The sequence below is a fragment of the Schistocerca nitens genome, chromosome 8 (assembly GCF_023898315.1).
Source record: "Schistocerca nitens isolate TAMUIC-IGC-003100 chromosome 8, iqSchNite1.1, whole genome shotgun sequence".
Taxonomy (NCBI): Eukaryota; Metazoa; Arthropoda; class Insecta; order Orthoptera; family Acrididae; genus Schistocerca; species Schistocerca nitens.
The window spans coordinates 267293471-267309881 of NC_064621.1; positions in this window are offsets into that span (position 1 = coordinate 267293471).

Below are 16411 nucleotides of genomic sequence, written 5' to 3' on the forward strand. Positions count from 1 at the left end.
CTGAGCCAAATATGGAGCAGTTTATTCTTTACAATCAGAGTTGGAGTGCTCCGCAATTAAATGCCCAAGATGTTACAACAATTTTAATCATTAAACTAACCTGAACTCACTCACACATGATACTATTTAAGTTAACAATCTCTTTGTGAGCTTTCAGAATCTAATTACAACCTCCGATTCATTCTGTCTCCCTGCAGCAAGAATAACCTTTACAAAATGTTCCCTGAACTGATGGTCCATTCACAATGACAGTGGTGGTATCTGCTTCAGTTTATGGGGACTTCAGGCACACTGTTCGCATACACACAACAATAAATACAAAATACAATAAAAACATGGTGTGGAGAACAATACAGTAATTTGTAATAAGAATTACAGTGTAAAACACAAACACATACAAGGTATAACATACATTACAAAACCAACACTAGAGAAAGAAATTTAAGAAAAAAAAAAAAAGGTTCATGGGGCATCAAATTGTGCATGCACATTGCACAAAGTTCACGACTGTGCTGAGAATGAGGCACTAAATCACATTGTTAGAAATATCCGTAGCACTTCACTAATTACACAGTACTGACATCACATAAGGCTAAACATCGGGTGTTGTTGCTACGTTGTGGCAACAGCAATAGGGAGTTCTGGAGTGTCTGCAGTACGCTGTTGAGATTGTAGTCAGACCCACGCATATGATCACGGCAGTACGGTAGGAAGACACAGTGATAGGCTCTCCTCACGTCGATTAATTGTCTCTGAGGTCTATTTGTTGGGATACATCACTAGTCTAGGTCTCTTCTCTCGCTGGACAGTACTTTACGTTTCCCAATATTGCAGTTCGACAAGGGATGATGGCACGTGGAGTGACTCCACAAGTGTGTGAGGTCATCCATACAGGATCGAACTAGGAGTGACGATTGCTAAAACTGCTCTCTAAAAGAGAGGAGAAGTTAGAAATGAGACCATACATTTGTTAGTGTGGCACGATACTGCTTTGTGTATGCAGATCGGCCAATGCTAGTGAGTTGTAAAAACCCAAACAGGTGAGTATATAGCGTCCCTTTCTGTCCTGAGGCACATGAGGCGCAGATTCTGACACGATATGTGATCTTCTTCGTGTACTCACGACAACGTGGTCTGCCGCAGGGAATCCCTCCAAACGGCTGCCGCGTCCGGAGAGCTAGCAGGCTGTCGCGTGTGGGTCGCGTGTCAGTGTCAACGGCCAGCCTCACTTTCGCTTGTGGCCTGGCGAGGGTCCCGCGTAATCCCTCAGGTATGCGGCCGGGTGACCGTCAGCCTGTGGACCGGATGTTCTCGCCCTTCACGTCAGGTGGGGTGCTGACGCTCTTTTCTTGCAGGTAGCCGTAGACCTCTTGTTCCCGCTCCGGCCGGCCTCCGCATTGCCACGATCCTCGTCATCTGCACAATTCTTACAAAAATCTTATGCCTAACTTTTTCCCATGACCTTCTATGTTATAATAAATTTACATAATGAAACATTGATGGTCTGTCATTTCAGACACTCTTATTTTACTTTTATAGTTATTAATCTATGGCAATCATTATAACATCTAATCTAGACATGGAAATAATTTATTTTGATATATGTGTAGAGACCGATCTCAGTATTGTACATGGTGTGTGATAACTGATGCTTTGTAATGGATGAACAACTAAATGTGCGGGCCCGCACTAATATTACTATTAATTATATAGATCGACAGTATACATGCTCAAGAATTAACTACCATATGCCAACGATCTACATTCTATGTCTTCTAAATAAATTATATTATTATGCAGGCTGAAGTTTTACTGAGCTATAAAGAACATGCAACTACTGTACGTTCGAACATGCAACTATTGTACGTTCGCTCGCCGGTCGTCCCTCCATCTCGGGTCTGTGGTTTCATGATCTGAAAAATAACATCCCAACAGGCGCGCGCCAAACACAACACTTGTGGTAGAAAACCCCCACAATATTAATCTAGTTATTGTAAAAATCCTAAAGTTTAATTTATCCTAGAATATGGTACTCTATTATTATTATTATTACCTTTTTTTTATACAATACTCTCACATAATTCCTGTTACGTTGAGATGTCTCGCTGCTCGCCGCTATTGACGACAGTGATGTGCGCGCCGTACGACATGGCCTCCGAGTTCTCACTACGCCTCACTGAAACTCCAGAGACTGGGTTAGCCATGGCTATACACGACAATAAATTTATAGTTGCAACTTCCTTCTCTATCTGATGCGGTTTTCGGGATCAAAGCACACCTTTCCAGAAGCAATGTAATATGACCAAGCCAGGGGTGGTTCCTGTTGAGGATTCAGTCGCCCAACACACGCCAGCTACACAGTATGTCACGAATATTCAAGTATAAGTCCCTGGTTATTCATCTGTGACAGTCACGAGCAGCACGCTAAATCCCCAACCAGCACATTGGCATGGTAGGCTTTATGCTCGCATTTCTCTCGTCTAGGGCACCATTGGAGTCAAACGCTCACAGGATCACCCCGACTTGCAAGACAACGATGCTGGCGCAGCTCTGCAAAAACTATACTGCCCATTTCATCCTCGAAATCACGCAATATAGCACAATCTTGCAGTGCACTGACGCGTGCCTGCAAGCATTGGTATGAACGATTCACGAACTGGTTGTGGCCGCTATGGAGCGTATCACGACTTCTCAGAACGCTTCTAAGAGCACGTTCTTGTATGCGCCCGTTTGTGCAACATCTCGTCACTCATCATTATCCCTTAACATGGACACCACATAGGAAAGGACAAAACATTGCTCATGGAAAGGTAGTGCCTCTTATCGCAACGACAGAGGAGATCCCGAACATAGACAAAAAAAATTAACACCAGTAAATTCTTATGCGAGAAAACGCAGCGTGTTAATACTTTAACAATCTTAATCCATTAATGCAACGATTATTGTTCCCCGAAGAAAGGTTCATATATTTGCCTATTCTACTATGTACACCACTTAAACTACTATTATTCCACGAACTTCTTTGTGTGAGAGATGTGGTGGAGTCCTATGGACTAGCGCCAATCCCTTGTCAGACTCCCCCTCCTCTGACGTGCCTTAGGATTTGCAGGTCCAATTTCAATCTCCTGGTTCTCCTGTGGTCCTTGATTTCGCTCTCTCCAGTTACGGTCGCTTTGCCGTTCGTTATTCCTCCTGTCCCAGATTCCTTGTCTAGATTGACCCTGTTCCCTGACGTCCTGGTTTCCGTGTCTCTGGTTTCCATAATCTTGAATTGCGTAACCTTGATTTCCGTAACCCTGGTTTCCTAACTGACGAGCGCGATTATGCGATCTGTTGTCGTCTGCCCTTGCTGGCCCGTGGTATTTGTTATTTTGCGCCTTCTTCCTGTCCTTTGCGTCTTGTTTATCGAAGACTACTTCGAGTTCGCGCAATAGACTCTTGAATGCTTCGATGTCAGATCCACACTTGCCGACAAGTGTCTGTTGATACCTAACAGGCAATTTGGAAAAACAAAATTTGATGATTTCTCCCTTGCTATATGGACTATCTAAAAACTGATTCTTCTTGAGTAAATCATCAAAAAATTTGGTTGCGCTCTTATGCCCGGACACTTCCAGTTCAGGACAAAATATTATTTCGTCTTTAATTCTGTCTTGCGTTTCCTTTGACCAGTAGATCCCCAGGAACGCATCAACAAATTCCTGATAAGTCTGACACGTCGCTGCCACACCCCGCATCTTTTCCGCGGCTTGGCCTTCGATGTGTCCACACATGAATTCTAATTTTGCCAGGGTTGGCCATGATGACGGTAATGAATTTGTAAACTGCATCACCCAGCTCTTGGGATGCATCGACCCTCCATTATCTCTGAACTTTTGCAATTTTAGTATCGACAGGAAGTGATTGTGATAAAATCCTGTCCGATCCTCGCACTGGTGTTGTCACTCGTTTCCGATACTTGCACGTCTGCTGAGTGTCCTGATCTATCTTGCTGATAACTGTGATGTGCTACCTCTCTATCACAGTGGCAGTGGCACTCAGAATTCACTCTCCTAAGTGGGCTACAATTATTGGAGCTATTACTAGGTGTTTCTGCGTGTGCATTGTTAGTTCCGCACTCAGTCACTGGGCTAGAGCACGGCGGGCTTTTCCTCGGAGACACAATTCTGTGTACTCCATCATTGGTATCCGAACGCGCAGTGCTCGTGTGCCCGTTTCGCTCTAGTTTTGCTATCCGACTCTCTACTACATTCATTCGTTTCGTGATGTTCGTAACCGCAATATTACCTTAGGTTTTTAAGAACGCTAGGGATTTTGAGTGGGCTTGTGTCGCACGTCGCAAGCGACCTGCGAGTTGAGAAGTTACTTTTGCAACTTTCATTGCCCCCATTGCTGCCGTTTTGGCTAGGCCTGCTACTTTTTGTGCTACCAGTGACATCTGTTTTGCTTCTCCACATTCTTTCTTTATTGTTAGTAATTCCCCACGAATTTTCCCTATATGCGAAATTATTGCCTGAGTGTCCTTCTTACGCTGTTCGTCAGCTTCTTCCTTCTCCTTCTTACGTTGTTCGTCAGCTTCTTCTTTCATTGATCGTAGGAAGCTCAGTATTGGGTTAATGTCATCTTTTTGATCCTCGTCACACATGGGCGATGTAACTCTGGACACCTGGGCGCTAGAGCTCTGACGTGACCGAGCTGGCCCCTGTCTGCTCTCGTTCGTTTGATTATAAACTTCTGCTGCCGTCTCGACCTGTGTGCCTGTCTCTGTTTCATCCTCTACCTCGCTATCATAATCACGGTCGCGACGTTGCTCTAAGATCGCGTCCAAATCACCGTCCTCATCAATGACCCTGTCGTCCTGTCCTGCTAAAAATATGCCCATCTCATCTCCGAACCTATCCCCGTCAGTAACGTGCCCCTTATCCATTATAGTATCCACTTTTGTTTTAGCTTCGCTCACTAATAGTCGTGCCTTACTTCTCGTGATCATTCATGAGAAACAAAATTTATCTAAAATACACAGTAAAAATAATCTACTCCCTGTATTTTTACACATAGACATAAAATTTCAACAACGCTGTTCCAACGCTGTAATTAACAAACGCAATTTGATGTGGTACAGAAACCGCACACAAATATACAAAGTACGATGTGGTATGGACACCACATCAACGAAACACAAAAACAATGAACAAAAAAAATATACACTGAAAGCAAAAACTGTAATCATGCGCCGCTACTTAAAACTAATCACGGAACTACAAGAAAAACAAGTTAGGTATTACTCATAAAAAAACAGAGAAAAACAATTGAATGTTCCTACTAAGAATCCTGTTGGCTTATCAGTGATTCACAGGAAAGATCCGAGGCTAAGGGTCGCCATTTTATGCGAGGTGCGGGGGCTAGCAGTGTATTTATCACTAAGTTCTACTAGAATCCACATATGTAAATCATGCTCTAAGCCCCCCCTATTCTAACTCCGACTTTTGCTGTTGCACAAGGATAAAAGAAATACGCGAACTGACTCTAATCAACCCTGCTAGTCGAGTAGAAGAGAGTTTGGCACCTGCAATAATTTAATTTGATAAATAAGTTAAATAAACCAAGGTTTCATTAGCATAGTGAGGAATGATAGGGTTGCTCTATCGATTAACAGAATGAAAGTTCTGTCCAAAATAACAATATGATTTATTAAGATTAAACACAGAATAGTAAAAGAAATACAGGAAGTATTTATAAAACATCAAATTGGCTAAAATTGGAGATTCATACAAACACTATAAAGGTGAAGTTGTCCCTAACTTAGATCGTGAGGTTTAAGACGAAGTGGTATGTGGAGCCAATTCCTTTCCACTCAAATCTCAAGAGAGACACACAGCTAACCCAACAGTAATTGCTGCTACTCGAAACAGAACAAAGGTAGAAAAGGATGAACAGGCGCGCTCTGCTTGAGCTCTGATTGTCACCTAGGAAAATCCCTATCTGCCGGTGCTGCGGACGTACATTACCAAACGGTCTTCTTATCTCCCAGAACACGATCTGGCGTACCGCAGGCGAGGGCTGGTTGCTTCGACGTCCTCGACCGAAAGGCGACTGCCGACTCCCCACAAGAGCACCCGTACAGGCCGAACACAGAACATTTCCGCCCCCACGACAGTGGCCGAGGTTAAACGTTCCAATCAGCAACTCGAAAACCGGCGGAAATTCCACTCCATTGCCGGAGCACTACCATTCCACCAATGGAGATTCTTGGCGCCAATTTCTGTGCTGATTTTGCTACGTCACGGCGCTATGCCCTGAGCAAACCAATCACCGTTACTATTTTGCAGAAAGTGCGGGAATTTTCCCGCCACAACTGCCAGGGTACACAAGTCATTCCCACGCCTCGCTGGTAGCCCGCCAGAAAGTGTTTTCGCTAAGTTTCTCCGAAGTAACGGAACCTCTAGCCCAGCCGCTACTTCACACCCCAGCGGGCGTGTCTCTTGACAATGTCGGCGTCTGCAAAGCATTCACTCGACTGCCTCACACACGTCGGCTTAACCCGCCTGTCACCGGACCACCCGGGTGACGAGAGACGCTGCGTGGGAAGTCCGCGTGTGAAGGAATAGCAGCCCTCCACCGCATGCAAATAGAGAGGAGAGTCGTAAGATAGAAATATGAGAGGGGGCTCATGCCACCTCTCATAGCCCCTACGCCATTTTAGATTGTAATTGGTGAGCGGTTGGCTCACTTAGGAGCAAGGTAGTGAGTCAATCGCCCAAGAACAATCTCGCAACTGGCTCCACATGCCGCAGTCTATAAAGAAAATCACTGCAACTGAAAAATGCAGCTCATAGAGGGAGGATTATTTATGATGTAGCCAACTTCACCTTCTTAATATGGAACACTAACACTCACATCACACATCCATACCCAGGGAGCCCCTTCCAAACACCGATTCACGCAGACATTCACGCTCTAAATATGGCCCGGGCATCTGAGCCAAATATGGAGCAGTTTATTCTTTACAATCAGAGTTGGAGTGCTCCGCAATTAAATGCCCAAGATGTTACAACAATTTTAATCATTAAACTAACCTGAACTCACTCACACATGATACTATTTAAGTTAACAATCTCTTTGTGAGCTTTCAGAATCTAATTACAACCTCCGATTCATTCTGTCTCCCTGCAGCAAGAATAACCTTTACAAAATGTTCCCTGAACTGATGGTCCATTCACAATGACAGTGGTGGTATCTGCTTCAGTTTATGGGGACTTCAGGCACACTGTTCGCATACACACAACAATAAATACAAAATACAATAAAAACATGGTGTGGAGAACAATACAGTAATTTGTAATAAGAATTACAGTGTAAAACACAAACACATACAAGGTATAACATACATTACAAAACCAACACTAGAGAAAGAAATTTAAGAAAAAAAAAAAAAGGTTCATGGGGCATCAAATTGTGCATGCACATTGCACAAAGTTCACGACTGTGCTGAGAATGAGGCACTAAATCACATTGTTAGAAATATCCGTAGCACTTCACTAATTACACAGTACTGACATCACATAAGGCTAAACATCGGGTGTTGTTGCTACGTTGTGGCAACAGCAATAGGGAGTTCCGGAGTGTCTGCAGTACGCTGTTGAGATTGTAGTCAGACCCACGCATATGATCACGGCAGTACGGTAGGAAGACACAGTGATAGGCTCTCCTCACGTCGATTAATTGTCTCTGAGGTCTATTTGTTGGGATACATCACTAGTCTAGGTCTCTTCTCTCGCTGGACAGTACTTTACGTTTCCCAATATTGCAGTTCGACAAGGGATGATGGCACGTGGAGTGACTCCACAAGTGTGTGAGGTCATCCATACAGGATCGAACTAGGAGTGACGATTGCTAAAACTGCTCTCTAAAAGAGAGGAGAAGTTAGAAATGAGACCATACATTTGTTAGTGTGGCACGATACTGCTTTGTGTATGCAGATCGGCCAATGCTAGTGAGTTGTAAAAACCCAAACAGGTGAGTATATAGCGTCCCTTTCTGTCCTGAGGCACATGAGGCGCAGATTCTGACACGATATGTGATCTTCTTCGTGTACTCACGACAACGTGGTCTGCCGCAGGGAATCCCTCCAAACGGCTGCCGCGTCCGGAGAGCTAGCAGGCTGTCGCGTGTGGGTCGCGTGTCAGTGTCAACGGCCAGCCTCACTTTCGCTTGTGGCCTGGCGAGGGTCCCGCGTAATCCCTCAGGTATGCGGCCGGGTGACCGTCAGCCTGTGGACCGGATGTTCTCGCCCTTCACGTCAGGTGGGGTGCTGACGCTCTTTTCTTGCAGGTAGCCGTAGACCTCTTGTTCCCGCTCCGGCCGGCCTCCGCATTGCCACGATCCTCGTCATCTGCACAATTCTTACAAAAATCTTATGCCTAACTTTTTCCCATGACCTTCTATGTTATAATAAATTTACATAATGAAACATTGATGGTCTGTCATTTCAGACACTCTTATTTTACTTTTATAGTTATTAATCTATGGCAATCATTATAACATCTAATCTAGACATGGAAATAATTTATTTTGATATATGTGTAGAGACCGATCTCAGTATTGTACATGGTGTGTGATAACTGATGCTTTGTAATGGATGAACAACTAAATGTGCGGGCCCGCACTAATATTACTATTAATTATATAGATCGACAGTATACATGCTCAAGAATTAACTACCATATGCCAACGATCTACATTCTATGTCTTCTAAATAAATTATATTATTATGCAGGCTGAAGTTTTACTGAGCTATAAAGAACATGCAACTACTGTACGTTCGAACATGCAACTATTGTACGTTCGCTCGCCGGTCGTCCCTCCATCTCGGGTCTGTGGTTTCATGATCTGAAAAATAACATCCCAACAGGCGCGCGCCAAACACAACACTTGTGGTAGAAAACCCCCACAATATTAATCTAGTTATTGTAAAAATCCTAAAGTTTAATTTATCCTAGAATATGGTACTCTATTATTATTATTATTACCTTTTTTTTATACAATACTCTCACATAATTCCTGTTACGTTGAGATGTCTCGCTGCTCGCCGCTATTGACGACAGTGATGTGCGCGCCGTACGACATGGCCTCCGAGTTCTCACTACGCCTCACTGAAACTCCAGAGACTGGGTTAGCCATGGCTATACACGACAATAAATTTATAGTTGCAACTTCCTTCTCTATCTGATGCGGTTTTCGGGATCAAAGCACACCTTTCCAGAAGCAATGTAATATGACCAAGCCAGGGGTGGTTCCTGTTGAGGATTCAGTCGCCCAACACACGCCAGCTACACAGTATGTCACGAATATTCAAGTATAAGTCCCTGGTTATTCATCTGTGACAGTCACGAGCAGCACGCTAAATCCCCAACCAGCACATTGGCATGGTAGGCTTTATGCTCGCATTTCTCTCGTCTAGGGCACCATTGGAGTCAAACGCTCACAGGATCACCCCGACTTGCAAGACAACGATGCTGGCGCAGCTCTGCAAAAACTATACTGCCCATTTCATCCTCGAAATCACGCAATATAGCACAATCTTGCAGTGCACTGACGCGTGCCTGCAAGCATTGGTATGAACGATTCACGAACTGGTTGTGGCCGCTATGGAGCGTATCACGACTTCTCAGAACGCTTCTAAGAGCACGTTCTTGTATGCGCCCGTTTGTGCAACATCTCGTCACTCATCATTATCCCTTAATATGGACACCACATAGGAAAGGACAAAACATTGCTCATGGAAAGGTAGTGCCTCTTATCGCAACGACAGAGGAGATCCCGAACATAGACAAAAAAAATTAACACCAGTAAATTCTTATGCGAGAAAACGCAGCGTGTTAATACTTTAACAATCTTAATCCATTAATGCAACGATTATTGTTCCCCGAAGAAAGGTTCATATATTTGCCTATTCTACTATGTACACCACTTAAACTACTATTATTCCACGAACTTCTTTGTGTGAGAGATGTGGTGGAGTCCTATGGACTAGCGCCAATCCCTTGTCAGACTCCCCCTCCTCTGACGTGCCTTAGGATTTGCAGGTCCAATTTCAATCTCCTGGTTCTCCTGTGGTCCTTGATTTCGCTCTCTCCAGTTACGGTCGCTTTGCCGTTCGTTATTCCTCCTGTCCCAGATTCCTTGTCTAGATTGACCCTGTTCCCTGACGTCCTGGTTTCCGTGTCTCTGGTTTCCATAATCTTGAATTGCGTAACCTTGATTTCCGTAACCCTGGTTTCCTAACTGACGAGCGCGATTATGCGATCTGTTGTCGTCTGCCCTTGCTGGCCCGTGGTATTTGTTATTTTGCGCCTTCTTCCTGTCCTTTGCGTCTTGTTTATCGAAGACTACTTCGAGTTCGCGCAATAGACTCTTGAATGCTTCGATGTCAGATCCACACTTGCCGACAAGTGTCTGTTGATACCTAACAGGCAATTTGGAAAAACAAAATTTGATGATTTCTCCCTTGCTATATGGACTATCTAAAAACTGATTCTTCTTGAGTAAATCATCAAAAAATTTGGTTGCGCTCTTATGCCCGGACACTTCCAGTTCAGGACAAAATATTATTTCGTCTTTAATTCTGTCTTGCGTTTCCTTTGACCAGTAGATCCCCAGGAACGCATCAACAAATTCCTGATAAGTCTGACACGTCGCTGCCACACCCCGCATCTTTTCCGCGGCTTGGCCTTCGATGTGTCCACACATGAATTCTAATTTTGCCAGGGTTGGCCATGATGACGGTAATGAATTTGTAAACTGCATCACCCAGCTCTTGGGATGCATCGACCCTCCATTATCTCTGAACTTTTGCAATTTTAGTATCGACAGGAAGTGATTGTGATAAAATCCTGTCCGATCCTCGCACTGGTGTTGTCACTCGTTTCCGATACTTGCACGTCTGCTGAGTGTCCTGATCTATCTTGCTGATAACTGTGATGTGCTACCTCTCTATCACAGTGGCAGTGGCACTCAGAATTCACTCTCCTAAGTGGGCTACAATTATTGGAGCTATTACTAGGTGTTTCTGCGTGTGCATTGTTAGTTCCGCACTCAGTCACTGGGCTAGAGCACGGCGGGCTTTTCCTCGGAGACACAATTCTGTGTACTCCATCATTGGTATCCGAACGCGCAGTGCTCGTGTGCCCGTTTCGCTCTAGTTTTGCTATCCGACTCTCTACTACATTCATTCGTTTCGTGATGTTCGTAACCGCAATATTACCTTAGGTTTTTAAGAACGCTAGGGATTTTGAGTGGGCTTGTGTCGCACGTCGCAAGCGACCTGCGAGTTGAGAAGTTACTTTTGCAACTTTCATTGCCCCCATTGCTGCCGTTTTGGCTAGGCCTGCTACTTTTTGTGCTACCAGTGACATCTGTTTTGCTTCTCCACATTCTTTCTTTATTGTTAGTAATTCCCCACGAATTTTCCCTATATGCGAAATTATTGCCTGAGTGTCCTTCTTACGCTGTTCGTCAGCTTCTTCCTTCTCCTTCTTACGTTGTTCGTCAGCTTCTTCTTTCATTGATCGTAGGAAGCTCAGTATTGGGTTAATGTCATCTTTTTGATCCTCGTCACACATGGGCGATGTAACTCTGGACACCTGGGCGCTAGAGCTCTGACGTGACCGAGCTGGCCCCTGTCTGCTCTCGTTCGTTTGATTATAAACTTCTGCTGCCGTCTCGACCTGTGTGCCTGTCTCTGTTTCATCCTCTACCTCGCTATCATAATCACGGTCGCGACGTTGCTCTAAGATCGCGTCCAAATCACCGTCCTCATCAATGACCCTGTCGTCCTGTCCTGCTAAAAATATGCCCATCTCATCTCCGAACCTATCCCCGTCAGTAACGTGCCCCTTATCCATTATAGTATCCACTTTTGTTTTAGCTTCGCTCACTAATAGTCGTGCCTTACTTCTCGTGATCATTCATGAGAAACAAAATTTATCTAAAATACACAGTAAAAATAATCTACTCCCTGTATTTTTACACATAGACATAAAATTTCAACAACGCTGTTCCAACGCTGTAATTAACAAACGCAATTTGATGTGGTACAGAAACCGCACACAAATATACAAAGTACGATGTGGTATGGACACCACATCAACGAAACACAAAAACAATGAACAAAAAAAATATACACTGAAAGCAAAAACTGTAATCATGCGCCGCTACTTAAAACTAATCACGGAACTACAAGAAAAACAAGTTAGGTATTACTCATAAAAAAACAGAGAAAAACAATTGAATGTTCCTACTAAGAATCCTGTTGGCTTATCAGTGATTCACAGGAAAGATCCGAGGCTAAGGGTCGCCATTTTATGCGAGGTGCGGGGGCTAGCAGTGTATTTATCACTAAGTTCTACTAGAATCCACATATGTAAATCATGCTCTAAGCCCCCCCTATTCTAACTCCGACTTTTGCTGTTGCACAAGGATAAAAGAAATACGCGAACTGACTCTAATCAACCCTGCTAGTCGAGTAGAAGAGAGTTTGGCACCTGCAATAATTTAATTTGATAAATAAGTTAAATAAACCAAGGTTTCATTAGCATAGTGAGGAATGATAGGGTTGCTCTATCGATTAACAGAATGAAAGTTCTGTCCAAAATAACAATATGATTTATTAAGATTAAACACAGAATAGTAAAAGAAATACAGGAAGTAATTATAAAACATCAAATTGGCTAAAATTGGAGATTCATACAAACACTATAAAGGTGAAGTTGTCCCTAACTTAGATCGTGAGGTTTAAGACGAAGTGGTATGTGGAGCCAATTCCTTTCCACTCAAATCTCAAGAGAGACACACAGCTAACCCAACAGTAATTGCTGCTACTCGAAACAGAACAAAGGTAGAAAAGGATGAACAGGCGCGCTCTGCTTGAGCTCTGATTGTCACCTAGGAAAATCCCTATCTGCCGGTGCTGCGGACGTACATTACCAAACGGTCTTCTTATCTCCCAGAACACGATCTGGCGTACCGCAGGCGAGGGCTGGTTGCTTCGACGTCCTCGACCGAAAGGCGACTGCCGACTCCCCACAAGAGCACCCGTACAGGCCGAACACAGAACATTTCCGCCCCCACGACAGTGGCCGAGGTTAAACGTTCCAATCAGCAACTCGAAAACCGGCGGAAATTCCACTCCATTGCCGGAGCACTACCATTCCACCAATGGAGATTCTTGGCGCCAATTTCTGTGCTGATTTTGCTACGTCACGGCGCTATGCCCTGAGCAAACCAATCACCGTTACTATTTTGCAGAAAGTGCGGGAATTTTCCCGCCACAACTGCCAGGGTACACAAGTCATTCCCACGCCTCGCTGGTAGCCCGCCAGAAAGTGTTTTCGCTAAGTTTCTCCGAAGTAACGGAACCTCTAGCCCAGCCGCTACTTCACACCCCAGCGGGCGTGTCTCTTGACAATGTCGGCGTCTGCAAAGCATTCACTCGACTGCCTCACACACGTCGGCTTAACCCGCCTGTCACCGGACCACCCGGGTGACGAGAGACGCTGCGTGGGAAGTCCGCGTGTGAAGGAATAGCAGCCCTCCACCGCATGCAAATAGAGAGGAGAGTCGTAAGATAGAAATATGAGAGGGGGCTCATGCCACCTCTCATAGCCCCTACGCCATTTTAGATTGTAATTGGTGAGCGGTTGGCTCACTTAGGAGCAAGGTAGTGAGTCAATCGCCCAAGAACAATCTCGCAACTGGCTCCACATGCCGCAGTCTATAAAGAAAATCACTGCAACTGAAAAATGCAGCTCATAGAGGGAGGATTATTTATGATGTAGCCAACTTCACCTTCTTAATATGGAACACTAACACTCACATCACACATCCATACCCAGGGAGCCCCTTCCAAACACCGATTCACGCAGACATTCACGCTCTAAATATGGCCCGGGCATCTGAGCCAAATATGGAGCAGTTTATTCTTTACAATCAGAGTTGGAGTGCTCCGCAATTAAATGCCCAAGATGTTACAACAATTTTAATCATTAAACTAACCTGAACTCACTCACACATGATACTATTTAAGTTAACAATCTCTTTGTGAGCTTTCAGAATCTAATTACAACCTCCGATTCATTCTGTCTCCCTGCAGCAAGAATAACCTTTACAAAATGTTCCCTGAACTGATGGTCCATTCACAATGACAGTGGTGGTATCTGCTTCAGTTTATGGGGACTTCAGGCACACTGTTCGCATACACACAACAATAAATACAAAATACAATAAAAACATGGTGTGGAGAACAATACAGTAATTTGTAATAAGAATTACAGTGTAAAACACAAACACATACAAGGTATAACATACATTACAAAACCAACACTAGAGAAAGAAATTTAAGAAAAAAAAAAAAAGGTTCATGGGGCATCAAATTGTGCATGCACATTGCACAAAGTTCACGACTGTGCTGAGAATGAGGCACTAAATCACATTGTTAGAAATATCCGTAGCACTTCACTAATTACACAGTACTGACATCACATAAGGCTAAACATCGGGTGTTGTTGCTACGTTGTGGCAACAGCAATAGGGAGTTCCGGAGTGTCTGCAGTACGCTGTTGAGATTGTAGTCAGACCCACGCATATGATCACGGCAGTACGGTAGGAAGACACAGTGATAGGCTCTCCTCACGTCGATTAATTGTCTCTGAGGTCTATTTGTTGGGATACATCACTAGTCTAGGTCTCTTCTCTCGCTGGACAGTACTTTACGTTTCCCAATATTGCAGTTCGACAAGGGATGATGGCACGTGGAGTGACTCCACAAGTGTGTGAGGTCATCCATACAGGATCGAACTAGGAGTGACGATTGCTAAAACTGCTCTCTAAAAGAGAGGAGAAGTTAGAAATGAGACCATACATTTGTTAGTGTGGCACGATACTGCTTTGTGTATGCAGATCGGCCAATGCTAGTGAGTTGTAAAAACCCAAACAGGTGAGTATATAGCGTCCCTTTCTGTCCTGAGGCACATGAGGCGCAGATTCTGACACGATATGTGATCTTCTTCGTGTACTCACGACAACGTGGTCTGCCGCAGGGAATCCCTCCAAACGGCTGCCGCGTCCGGAGAGCTAGCAGGCTGTCGCGTGTGGGTCGCGTGTCAGTGTCAACGGCCAGCCTCACTTTCGCTTGTGGCCTGGCGAGGGTCCCGCGTAATCCCTCAGGTATGCGGCCGGGTGACCGTCAGCCTGTGGACCGGATGTTCTCGCCCTTCACGTCAGGTGGGGTGCTGACGCTCTTTTCTTGCAGGTAGCCGTAGACCTCTTGTTCCCGCTCCGGCCGGCCTCCGCATTGCCACGATCCTCGTCATCTGCACAATTCTTACAAAAATCTTATGCCTAACTTTTTCCCATGACCTTCTATGTTATAATAAATTTACATAATGAAACATTGATGGTCTGTCATTTCAGACACTCTTATTTTACTTTTATAGTTATTAATCTATGGCAATCATTATAACATCTAATCTAGACATGGAAATAATTTATTTTGATATATGTGTAGAGACCGATCTCAGTATTGTACATGGTGTGTGATAACTGATGCTTTGTAATGGATGAACAACTAAATGTGCGGGCCCGCACTAATATTACTATTAATTATATAGATCGACAGTATACATGCTCAAGAATTAACTACCATATGCCAACGATCTACATTCTATGTCTTCTAAATAAATTATATTATTATGCAGGCTGAAGTTTTACTGAGCTATAAAGAACATGCAACTACTGTACGTTCGAACATGCAACTATTGTACGTTCGCTCGCCGGTCGTCCCTCCATCTCGGGTCTGTGGTTTCATGATCTGAAAAATAACATCCCAACAGGCGCGCGCCAAACACAACACTTGTGGTAGAAAACCCCCACAATATTAATCTAGTTATTGTAAAAATCCTAAAGTTTAATTTATCCTAGAATATGGTACTCTATTATTATTATTATTACCTTTTTTTTATACAATACTCTCACATAATTCCTGTTACGTTGAGATGTCTCGCTGCTCGCCGCTATTGACGACAGTGATGTGCGCGCCGTACGACATGGCCTCCGAGTTCTCACTACGCCTCACTGAAACTCCAGAGACTGGGTTAGCCATGGCTATACACGACAATAAATTTATAGTTGCAACTTCCTTCTCTATCTGATGCGGTTTTCGGGATCAAAGCACACCTTTCCAGAAGCAATGTAATATGACCAAGCCAGGGGTGGTTCCTGTTGAGGATTCAGTCGCCCAACACACGCCAGCTACACAGTATGTCACGAATATTCAAGTATAAGTCCCTGGTTATTCATCTGTGACAGTCACGAGCAGCACGCTAAATCCCCAACCAGCACATTGGCATGGTAGGCT